Here is a 12,802-nt window from a genome sequence, read left to right as displayed (position 1 = left end):
GAAAATGCGTTTCGATTGAGTCCTTGGCTGCTCCCTAATTGTGTACAATGGTTGTAAATTACAATAGTTTTGATTTCTTTCTAAACTGGAAAGGCTCTTGTGTTCATATGGTGTTTTCCATTTCCTAACGGTAACCTTTTTTTGTGTGTGTTCTTTTACTCTTTTCATTGAACCATGTGTCCATTATGGTTTCTTGACTCTTCAAATTTTTGAATAAAAATGGATAGTCAAACCATCATTGTTTCTTACTAGTTCTTTGTTTGTTGAATTTTGTTCAAAATGTGATAGAATTGATATACGATTGTTCAATTTCAACATGATAAGGTGGTAATTTTTTAATTTTTTCCTGAGCAAAATTCAGTTAAGTGCACAATTTGAGCAAAATGTGAGTTATCTTTCCAGTGCAATTTTTACTCATCTTATACGTGATATTTGTCAATAAGCTTAATCAAGAGATTTCCTTTGCTTACTATCTGCCAACCTCTCCCCTGTTTATGCATAATAGGAACTGCATGTGGAGATTACTAACTGAGTAACTGATAATCAAAGATGCGTGAAATGACTTTTTATTTGATGCTTCGTGTATACCCGATTTATTATCATTTCATCGTATTAAGCGTTGCTTAATAAAAATGCGGAATAACTTTTTTACTTTCAATTATGACGTCATTAACAATAACCAAGTTGATTATTTAATCCTTTTTCATAAAACATTGTCTGTATGTAAATTGCAATAAAAGCTAAGTACACTGAATAACCTTATATATAAATAAGTGGGTATCTAAATCACGGAACTACAACATGTAGTCCGGACCATAATCCTGATACATTATACAATGCGAATCTAAATCAACAAAGTAAAGTCAATGTGGCATGGACAACCCCCATGCTCACCAAATAAGGCAACAAAGCCCAATAGAGTCTCAACCCAAACAACATAATAATAAATAACGAATATGTCAGCGTCCAAACATATCATCATAAACAGCATATATCTCAACTCAGCTCTGGCCTCCTGTCGCCCAAGGTATCAACCCCCGAGTTACCTGAACCTGAAAATGTGCCCCAAACGTGGGGTGAGATCTCTAAACAGAAATCTCAGTAAGACAACGGGTCCTCAAGGATTTCTCCACCCCAAGCTCACTTACATGTGCAATATAAGTTCTAAAAGCAGTAAAACAATATAAGTTACAAAATCAGTGCAATGCAGCAAAATAATTGTAACACCCCGTGTATACCCGGTAATGTTATCATACTATCGTATTAAGCTGCGCTTAATTAAAAATGCGGAATATCTTTTTCTTTTCCAATTATGACGTCATTATACTTAGCCAAGTTGATTACTTAATCAATTTCATAAAAACAATGCCTGTATGTAAATTGCAAGACAACTAACTGAAATACCTCAATATAAAATATAAAGTGAGTATCTAAGTCACGACATTACATCACGTAATCCGGACAATATCCTGATACATTAAAACAACTCTAATTAAAACAAGACATAACAAGTCTACGTGGCATGGACAATCCCCATGCTCACCAAATCAACAGCATAAACAACAGAGTCTCAACAAGATAATCCAAAATCATAACATGAAGCTAAAAGCATAAAAGCAGCAAGCATATCTAACATCCAACATGTCAGCATATAATATCATCAGTATCTAACTCAGCTCCGGCCTCCTGCTGCCTGGGGCCTCAACCCCCACATTACCTGATCCTGAAATAAGCATTCCCCAAACGTGGGGTGAGATCTCTAAACAGAAATCTCAGTAAGACAAGGGGTCCTCAAGGATCTTCCACCCCAAGCTCAATTACATGTGCAATATAAGTTATAAAAGCAGTAATTCAATATAAGTTCCAAAACTATGCAGTGCAACAAATATTCATGCCATGTGTGTTTGACTATTCTACTAGCCAGAGAAATGCAGGAATACGTCTATCACCTACATGTAGTACAAGGAACACCGCTTGCACATCACCCACAGCTCACCGTATTGTATGTACTACATACTCAGGCTTACCGTATAGGTGGAACACCACATGCATATCATAAAGGCACTAGCATATAACAACTCAACAACATTTCCAAAACATCAAAAGCATGTAACACAACATGCATATAACCATACCCCCATGGGACATGGTTGAACCACAACATGGCTAAACCGAGGACACGAAAGCTTACCTGTACCCGTATGCCCCTCTGACTCGAACTCGGTATCACAAGGGTCCACACGACAAATAGAATCCAATGCACTCACAGATCTGGTTCAACGACCATCATAGTATCAATATACATATTCTAAAATTCCAAGGCAATCAGGTATTATTTTCTTTTTAAGACATACCATTTAACTTATTTAATTTAAGATGATTATTATCTTATAAATATATATATATATATATATATAATCTTTTCCAAGACCACAATTTCAAAAAGCACGCTCTGACTCCCTGGCTAAAGGCTAAGCAACATTTTATATATATATTGTCTCCCTGGGAAAAAGCATCGACATATATATATATATATATATATATATATTATATATAAACGAAACGAAAGCTTACACGGCTCCCTGTACTAGTAAACAAACTTATATATAAACTTATATATAAACAAACTTATATATATATACGGCTCCCTGTACGAAAGTAAACAAACTTTTATATATATATATATATATATATATATATATATATATATATATAAAAGCAACTTGAACATGAATCTTATCCATCTTCACTAACAGTGACCGATTTCCTACATAAAGTTTCAAACTTTTCAATTTAAAAACACAGTGGCCGTGTAAGTTGACAAAGCAAGTGATACAAAGTGACAAAAATAATATGGCGATCTACAGGAGAAAAATAGCGCACAGTGATTTCACAAATGATATTTCAACAGTAATATATAACAGTAATTTACAAAGGGAATAGTTAAGTTTACCTTGGTTCCTTTTAGAACAGAAAAATAAAAGCTTGAGAGGTTTAGAAAGCACCCAAATCTTCAAAAATGGGTTCTCCTTCAACACAACTAAAGCTTTAATGGATGGGTGGTGTTTCAATGGAAGAGAGGAAGAAAAGATGGAAACTTTAGAGGCTTTCCTAGAGAGAAAGCTAAGACCCCAAAAAACTCCAAAGGGCCACACTCAGCCGCTGAGTTTTAAAAATAAAAGCTAGGGTTTTGATTCCTTTTATATTTATATAGTCTCTTAAGTTAAACTAGCAGTATTAGTTTAATTAGTTTCGCTCTTCGCTTAGCTCCAAAATTTTAGATTCTTAACCTAGATATTTTTCTAGGAATTTTCATATTTTTATTTTATTTTTTCGCAACACTTTTTTGGTACGCGTTTTTCACGCTGACAATATTAGTTCTGGCACCAGTTCTCATTATTTTAACTTGAAACTCGTTTTACAAGTCTTATATATTATTCTAGTAATATATACTCACTTTTCATAATTTTCCGAGATACTTTATCGGTACGCATTTATACCGACTAGCAGAACTGGTATCTGCACTTTTCTTCCGAAAAGCGACTTTCAGCATTCTTAATCACTTACTATAATTATTATAGCCTCATAATAATTATTAAATTCAATTATAGAGTTATTTCTTAATTTCACATAATTAACTAATTAACTTCCTTAATTAACGGTGCAGGTTCTTACAATAATCATGTCACGTGTGTCAACTATTATACTGGCCAGAGAAATGCAGGATTTACATACGTCTATTATCTACAATCAGTGGAAGACACCACTTGCACCCACCCACAGAATCACCTTATGGTATGTCTCCTACATACACAGGCTTACTGTTGGGTAGTATTTTTCTCAAGAGAAAGAGTTATCGTTCTCAGGGAACAGGTTGTTTAGTTTTCCTTTTTAATTCCAAATTCTAATTTCTTGAATTTAAGTAATCAATCTTTTAAAACTAAGAAACTTCTAAATGAAACAAGATATTTATCAAACTTGCATTAAACAAAGTTTTACAGAGGGATATCTATTCACAAATGTAACAATTATAAGGTTCTGGAATTCTTTGAATCATGGATGAAGGAAAAATTTCGCATTCCTGCGTTTTATAGCTGCTACGACACTTTAGTATCAGAATTCGAATTACTATGGCTATTTTATCTAAAACTTCCCAGTTCCAGATTTTAATCTTTAGAAGGATCTTTTCCCAAAGTCTTCTAAATCTTTAAAAATTGTATCAAAGACCTCCTTGGGTTATCCCTAACCTCAAGGGTTCAATTAACAAGGGACATAACTTGATTTCCCAATCACAGTTATGCAAAAATTACTCCAAGATCCATTCCCATGGTGTTCTTGGACTTAAAATCAAAATCTTGCTAATCAAATGAATCTAAAGCAAACCATCACAATATTCAGAAAATTAAAGATCACCCAATCATCGTGAATCCCAGAAAGGAAAAGATCAGAAATCCATATTCAAAAATATTACAAATCTAAAAGTAAAGAAACATGCATCACAAACATTCATGAAAGAAAACTCAAGGTAAAGTTACAAACCGGTTCTTAAAGAGTCAAAGTTCCTAAACTAGAGCTAGGAAGAAAAAGATCAGAAATGTGAAAACAGTAGCTCGTATGCAGATCCGTGGTTCCTTTCCTTGAAGTTGCGTTGTCAATGCACTTCGAGATCAAGAATTGAAGATCAAGCACCAGCTTTCAAGACAATTTCTTAACACTCAGATTCGAAGAGAGAAAATACAAAATTCTAAACGTAAAACTGAAACTAACAAGTACGGTATCTGACCCTAAAATGACTCAGACTCCTATTTAACTAAAAATTATAAAGCTGCCTCCAAATGCACTGCTATCCATCCATCTCTATGTCCATCCAATGGTTCAGATTTGATCTTGATTTCAAAGAGTTGATCTTGCTTCCAAACTGCAGTAAAAATAATAAAAGAGAGTAGTAAATCATTAGTTTATCTCTTTCTCTCTTTTTTTTACCTTTGGGCTGATTGGCACTCATTTGGCCCATTACCATGCACTAATATCCAGCCTTCAACTCAAATATTGTAAAAATAAAGCCATTAAAATAATCATAATTTATAGCTAACACTTACTGTCTAGGTGGAACAACACATGCATATCATAAGGCACTTGCACAAACAACTCAACAGCATTTAAAAATCAATAAATGAAAACACATCATGCATATAAACCATTCCCCCATGGGGTATGGTGGAACCAACAATGACTAAACTGAGGACACAAAAGCTTACCTCGCAAGCTAACTATCCAACCAAGAGTCCAACCAAGTCCAAGGTCCAAAAACAGCACTCTCACAGTCTGTTTATACCAACAATCATAATCTACAAGCATATGACATAAAGACAACGCTTTCCTTTTACGTTTCATGTCTTTAGGCTTCTCACAAAGCCATAAGCCCTTAATCACTTTGATTCTGACTTAGTTAATCATTACAGAGGTTCAACTTAACCAATCACGGGTCCATAAACCCATAATACAGTTCTGTCTGAACAGAACCGTCACTGTCTCGAAATTCCCGGATATAATTCCCAGAATATCCGGATATTTGTCGGGGGCATATCCGGATACCATATCCGGATATCCATATTCGGATATCTCCAACCCCATATATGGATATCATATCCGGATATCAATATCCGGATATCATATCCGGATATTTCGCGACAGAATGTAGTTCTGCATTTTCGCGAAGATATCATCCAAAGGTTCAACTTTTAGCATTTAAATACGTCTAAGGATTCATTTTTAGGCATATATAGGTCAATACACATGCTAGTTACTTAACCAACTCATTAACAAGCCAAGACTCAACCTTTAAACAAGAAAAACTCATGATCAAAGTTGATGAACATACCCAAGATTCAAAACAGAAAAGAGGGGTGCTCTTGGAGCTCTCTATACAGCCACAAGATTCTGACTTCCAAGGTACACGAAAATGGTGATCAAAGGTTGGTTCTTTGCACCAAAGATGGTTTCTTGAAGCTCAAAATGCCATCACAAAGGATCCCACAACTCAAACTATAAAGTCAGCCCACAAACACCAACAAACAGTGGCTGAACACTCAGAAAATGGCTACCTCTCACCCTCACAAGGTTGCTCACAAGTGTCTACTAGTTTAGAGATGAAGAAATCAAAGAAAAGAGGTGACTTGGAGGGTTTCTCATGCAATGGTGACCAAGGGAGAAGGTGGCAGCAGCTGGGCCTTCAGAAATGACTCACGTAGGAGGCACCAAAATGACCTAGGATCATGTGCCAAACCTTTAAATAACCCACTTAAGTTTTAATCGCACTCTATTAGCGCTAATAGCTACGCTTAGCATTTTAATCCCAAACTTTGGATTCTGAACCTAGCCATTTTTCTAAGATTTTTCATATTTTTATTTTATTTTTCGCAGCACTTTGCCGGTACGCGCTTTTACTTAGCCAGTATCAGTTCTGACACCAAATCTCATTATTTTGACTTGAAACTTGTTATGCTAGTCCTATATATTATTCTAGTAATATATATACATTTTTCATAATTTTCCGGGATACTTCAACGGTACGCATTTATACCGTGAGGCAGAACCGATATCTGCACTTTTCGTCAGAAAAACGACTTTCAACATTATTAATCGCTTACCATAATTATTTAAGCTTTCTCATAATTATTAGGGTCAATTATGGAATTATCTCATTAATCTCATAATTAATTAATTAAATTCCTAATTTAACGGTGCGGGTTCTTACATTCACCCCACCTTTTTAGGATTTTGTCCTCAAAATCAGAAACATACCTGTCCCGAAACTCGGGGTACTGCCGGAGAAGCTCGTCCTCTCGCTTCCAAGTACACTCCTCAGGAGTTCATCTTGTCCACTGCACTTTGACCATCGGTATGATCTTGCTCCTAAGCTTTTTCTCGCCATGATCGAGAATTTTGAGTGGTCCGACGGGAGTCTTTAAGTTCTCTCGAACTTCCACATCATCAGGTTGCACCACATGCGAACGATCCGCTACATACTTCCGAAGCTAAGACACGTGAAACACGTCGTGGATGTTGACCAAGTTCGGAGGCAAGGCAAGCCGGTAGGCAACAGGTCCTACTCTACCAAGGATCTAGTATGGCCTAATGAATCGCGGGCTAAACTTCCTCACTCCGAGTGCCCGACCAACACCGGTGACAGGTGATAGTCTTACAAACACGTGCTCACCCTCACTGAACTCCAGTGGACGATGCTTGACATCGTAGAAACTCTTCTGGCGATTCTGCGCCTGCTTCAGCTTGTCTCTGATTATCTGGATCTACTGGGTGGTATCTTGGATAAAGTCCAAGCCAAATAACTCGCGATCTCCAACCTCAGACCAACAGGTAGGAGTTCTACACCTCCTACCATACAGCGCCTCGTAGCGTGCCATGCCCAGGCTAGCATGAAAACTGTTGTTGTAAGAAAATTCAACCAAAGGCAGGTACCTATCCCATGCTAAACCCTGCTCCAAAGTGCAAGCCGTCAACATGTCCTTCAATGTCTGGATTGTCCGTTCAGTTCCGCTCAGTCTGAGGGTGATAGGCTGTACTCAATCTCACTTGAGTACCAAAACCTCCCTGCAGCGCCTCCCAGAATCGAGACGTGAACTTCGGGTCCCTATGACTGATGATACTGTCGGGCACCCCATGAAGCCTCGCGATCTCGCGAACATAAAGCTTGGCCAACTGCTCAGTAGTGAAGCTCACCTTAACTGGAAGAAAATGGGCAGACTTTGTAAATCTGTCCACAATGACCTATATAGAGTCACAACCAGCCTGAGTCTTAGGCAAACCCACCACGAAGTCCATGGAAATGCTCTCCCATTTCCACTGCGGTACCTCAAGAGGTTGAAGCTTACCAGACAGCTTCTGGTGTTCTATCTTTACCTTCTGGCATATCAAACACTTGGACACATAGACCGCTATGTCTTTCTTCATGCCCGGCCACCAGAAATTTATCTTCAAGTCCTGATACATCTTTGTAGCACCAGGGTGGACAGTGAATTGACCCTTATGAGCCTCTGTCATCACGTCCTCAGTCAAAGGACCTCGAGGAACTACAATCCTCTTCTGGAAAGTCAACAAACCATCCTCGTTCCAAGACACATTGTCCTGGTTCTTCACATAATCCAGGCATTCTCTTTGCACCTGCGCCTCTTTAATCTTTTCCATGAGCTCATTCTCAACCCTAACGGTCTCCATTTCGAGAAGTGCACCCCCAAACAAAGAGGTCACCGTCAGATCCCGAAACTTCTCAATAATATCATAATCACCAATCGTCAAACTGGATAGGCTCGTGGATTTCCGACTGAAAGCATCAGCTACCACATTGGCCTTGCCAGGATGGTACTTCAACTCAAAGTCGTAGTCCTTCAGAAACTCCATCCATCTCCTTTGTCTCATGTTCAACTCCTTCTGATCAAACAGATACTTCAGACTCTTGTGGTCACTGAACACGAAAAACTTCATACCAAACAAATAATGCCTCCAAATCTTGAAAGCAAAAACAATAGCAGCCAACTCCAAATCATGAGTCGGGTAGTTCTCCTCATGAGGCTTCAACTGCCTCAAAGCATAGGCAATCACTTTGCCCAACTGCATCAACATACAGCCCAACCCTTTTTGGAGGCGTCAGTGTAAAGTTGAATCTCCTCAACAGGATCGGGAAGGACCAATACAGGTGCAGTCGTCAGTCTCTCCTTCAACTTCTGAAAGCACTCCTCACATTCGTGAGTTCACACAAACGGAGTCTCCTTCCGGGTAAGGCGAGTCAATGGTAGAACCATCGTGGAGAATCCCTTAATGAACCTCCTGTAGTACCCAGCCAAACCCAAGAAACTCCTAACCTCAGTAACTGTCTTGGGCCTCTCCCAATCTAGCACGGCCTCAGTCATGTTCGGATCCACAGCAACTCCTTCTGCAGAAATAACATGCCCAAGGAATTTCACCGACTTGAGCCAAAACTCACACTTCGAAGGCTTAGCATAAAGCTTTTTATCTTTCAACACTTGCAACATAATCCTCAAGTGCTCTGCATGCTCCTCCGTCTTGGAGTAAATCAAAATATCGTCAATGAAGACGATCACAAACTGATCCAAATACGGCTGGAAAATCTGGTTCATGTAATCCATGAACACTGCGGGTGCATTGGTGAGTCCAAAGGGGATCACCAAATACTTATAATGACCGTACCTCGAACGAAACGCAGTCTTGGGGACATCCTCTGGCTTAACCTGAATCTGATGGTATCCGGACTGGAGATCAATCTTCGAGTACACACAAGCACCCCTAAATTGATCCAACAGATCATCAATACGAGGGAGGGGATACTTATTCTTGATTGTCACCTTGCTTAGCTGCCTGTAATCGGTGCATAATCACATGGTCCCATCTTTCTTTTTCACAAAGATGACTGGTGCTCCCCATGGAGACACGCTCGGTCGAATGAAGTCTTTCGCCGAAAGATCCTTAATATGCTTTTTCAGCTCTGCCAACTCTGGTGGAGACATTCGGTATAGAGCTAATGAAATAGGCCCCACACACCAGGCAACAAATCAATGGAGAACTCTATCTCCCGCTTTGGCGGAAACTCAGGAATTTTCTCAGGAAACACCTCGAGGAATTCTTTCACCACAGGAATGCCAGTGATATCCTCCTATGTCCCACTCACCAAACCTCCCAACATGACATATCCGAATGCCCTTGCTCTCAAGGCTCTCCTAGCCTGCAGCACTGAAATATAAGGCGAGGAACTGGCTGTGGAATCACACGGAGACATCACCACTCGCTTTGCACAGCAATCAATCATCACACAGTTCTTGGACAACCAATTCATGCCAATGATGATCTCCAAATTAGCCATCAACAATCCTATCAGATCCACCGAAAACTCATGGTCATCCCATTAAAACATGACATCTCGATGTACAGTGGAGGTATCACACTTTTCTCCGGTGGCGGTAGTCACCCGCAACGGTGGAGAAAGCACAACACTGGGCAACTCAAGCCCCATAGCAATCGGGGTGGCAATGAAAGAATGCGTAGACCTAGAATCAAATAAAGCATCAACAACAATTCCACCAATGGAAACAGTACCTCTGACAAGGTTCGGAGCTCGGTCTGACTGCTGCCTATCCAAGGTGTAAACACGCCCGGTGGCTGGTGGCACTGCAGGTGCCGCAGTAGGTGGAAGGGGAACCATCTGAAGTGGAACTGCCTGAACCACTATAGCTCTCGCGGTCAATGACGAACAATCTCTGGAGTAGTGACCCTCCTTGCCACACTGGAAATAGATAAGCTGGCCGGTAGCACACGGCCCCACATGGAATTTCCCACATCCCGAACATATGGGAGTAGGAGGTCTAGCTGAACTCCCCTGAGTAGAAGTCCTCTTGAACTGGCTAGGCGCCTGCCTAGCAGCCAACTGCTTCCCTTTACCTTTTCCAGCAAACTTCCTGTCCTTCCAGGAAGTGGAACTACCAGTTCCTTTAACCTCAGCAACTTTGGCCCTCTTGGCGCTCACGATACAGACATCCTCAATGTCCTTACACTGCTGTACCAGTGTACCAAAGTCTCTAGACGCAGCACCAGCAATACGATCTGCAATCTCCTCATTAAGTCCCCTGCGAAACTTAGAATCCAAGAATGTCGGGGTCGACATAGCAATCCGAAAATGTGCAAACTTGACCAATTCATTGAACTTAGCCAAGTACTCGTCAACTGACATCGAGCCCTGCACCAGACGGTCAAACTCTCCCTGCTTCCTCTCTTAAGTATCATAAGGAAAATATCTACCCAGAAAGCAATCCTCAAAGAATGGCCATGTAATCACATGACCCTGCATCTCATAGACGTGAGAGGTGTTCGTCCACCACTCATGAGCATCGCCCTCCACAATGTAGGTGGCAAACATCAGCTTCTGCGGATCAGTACACTGCATAACTCTGAAGATCTTGTCCAATGCCTGAAGCCATCTCGCAGCAGCAATAGGATCATAAGATCTATCAAAAGAAGGTAGCTTATGCTTGTGGAAAGATTCAGCCGGCGGTCAATAACATCACGATCCTTAATAGGCTCAAGATAGGGCTGCATCATCCCAGTAAGATGACTGGCACCCTCAATGTGACTCTGGCTATCGTCCTGAAGACTGGGTGGAGGCGGTGGTGGTGGTGGTGGCGGTGGAGGTGGTGGTGGAGGATACTGGCCACCAGCACGACCAACCCTCATCTCCTCCAACATGACCCTCATCATGGTCATGTTCGCCAGGCGATTCGCCTCCAACACATCCTCGGTGGCTTTCCTGTTCGCCTCTCTGACGGCGTCCAGCATAGTATGGTTTGCCATTCTCATGGCCTCCTGGTCGGCTTGTCGGGCTGCCTGCATCTCAGCCATGCAGCCAGGACAGGGTCGGGTTGACCTTCACGTGTCTCTCGGTCCTTCCGAGGTATTACCATGACTCTGCACAAGTTACACAAAGAATGAGTTGATCAGGCCCACGCAGTGTGGTCACACATGCATCATCATAGTAAGACCCAAAAGAACACAACAAACAAGACACACAGCAACACATCCTAAGTTATTGCAATACATACAGGCTTTTCCCTAGAAAGTGCTCTGATACCACTTGTAACGCCCAGCCGCTTCAAGGATCAATGACTATCCCCACATACTAACATGAGACTTTTCAGTGTGCTTTTTCCTCACTCGCACACTTCTTGAGAAAACTTCCCAGGAGGTCACCCATCCCAGAATTGCTCCAAGTCAAGCACGCTTAACTATGGAGTTCTTCCGTTCCGAGCTACCGAAAAGAAGATGCATCTTGTTAGCATAGATAGTACCAATTAATTCCTATAAGCTATCCCAAACTGTGCAGTATTATACATGCACAGTCTTTGGAATCCCTCTCTTTCTGGTGTCGATTCGATTCATTCATGCATATAACCCCCCGCTGGAAGCCTGTCAGGAGCCGCTCCTTGTTCGTGCCTTTTTGCACCGGCGATCACTCCCCGCCCTCGTCAACACTCAGAATGTTACATGTCCACCAGCTTCCGCCTGGTTCGTCCTCGAACCACACCGTACTGGGTGAGACGCCATGCTCGGATACCATAAAATGTTGATTAATTATGAACTTGTAATAATGTGATTGGGTAATTTTTGAGCTTATTTAGTGAACCTTGTTTATCCCATTTTAGATATGGAGAATATTTTAAATTTATATGTTCATATTTATATATATTTTTATATATATCTGAGTCAGCTGGTCTGACCAGTGACCACGTACCTCGATCGAGTCAATGCCTGGGTCGGGTTTAACAGCACTGCACCCGATACTCGGAATGTGGCACAAGTGAAACCTTTATGATACACATCATCAATGTTAAAGAAATTTTACAATGTTTGGAATACAACCCAACGGCATCGCCCCGGTCGGGGTACTGGGTCACTAGTCGGATCAGTGGGTTATTGGTCGAACCAGTTGATCTGGATATATATATATATAATATATATATACACACACAATATGAAAATATAAATTTAATTATATTTTCCATATCTAAAATGAGTTAAACAATGTTCACTAAATAAGCTCAAAAATTACCCAATCACACTTTTACAAGTTCATAAAAAACAAATAAACAAAAATGCATGCTAGTACTATGTCAATTTAAATTGCAACTCAGAATCTCCATAAGCATACCTCTCAATGACCTTCAAAAGGCCAGATGTTGTGAACTTATATTTTTCAAATTCATATACATTGAAATGACAT

The 12,802-nt window shown here is 40.5% G+C and overlaps 1 long non-coding RNA gene across 2 annotated transcripts; it reads right to left on the bottom strand.

The window, feature by feature from the left end:
• Positions 1-810: 810 nt before the first annotated feature.
• Positions 811-3,156, bottom strand: LOC133307691 (uncharacterized). 2 transcript variants are annotated; one of them, XR_009751073.1, is made up of 3 exons: positions 2,954-3,156; positions 2,192-2,271; positions 811-1,052 (listed from the first exon to the last, which is right to left on the bottom strand). It is a non-coding gene; the product is annotated as an uncharacterized LOC133307691 (long non-coding RNA). The 2 variants fall into 2 exon arrangements; XR_009751074.1 differs by lacking the exon at positions 811-1,052 and adding an exon at positions 1,549-1,723.
• Positions 3,157-12,802: the final 9,646 nt, after the last annotated feature.

Source organism: Gastrolobium bilobum, unplaced genomic scaffold (assembly GCF_033153095.1).
Source record: "Gastrolobium bilobum isolate Gb01-03AN ecotype WA unplaced genomic scaffold, APGP_CSIRO_Gbil_v1 utg68317, whole genome shotgun sequence".
Classification (NCBI taxonomy): Eukaryota; Viridiplantae; Streptophyta; class Magnoliopsida; order Fabales; family Fabaceae; genus Gastrolobium; species Gastrolobium bilobum.
Note: the sequence above shows the minus strand (reverse complement) of the source record. Positions and strands in the feature narration are given on the sequence as shown.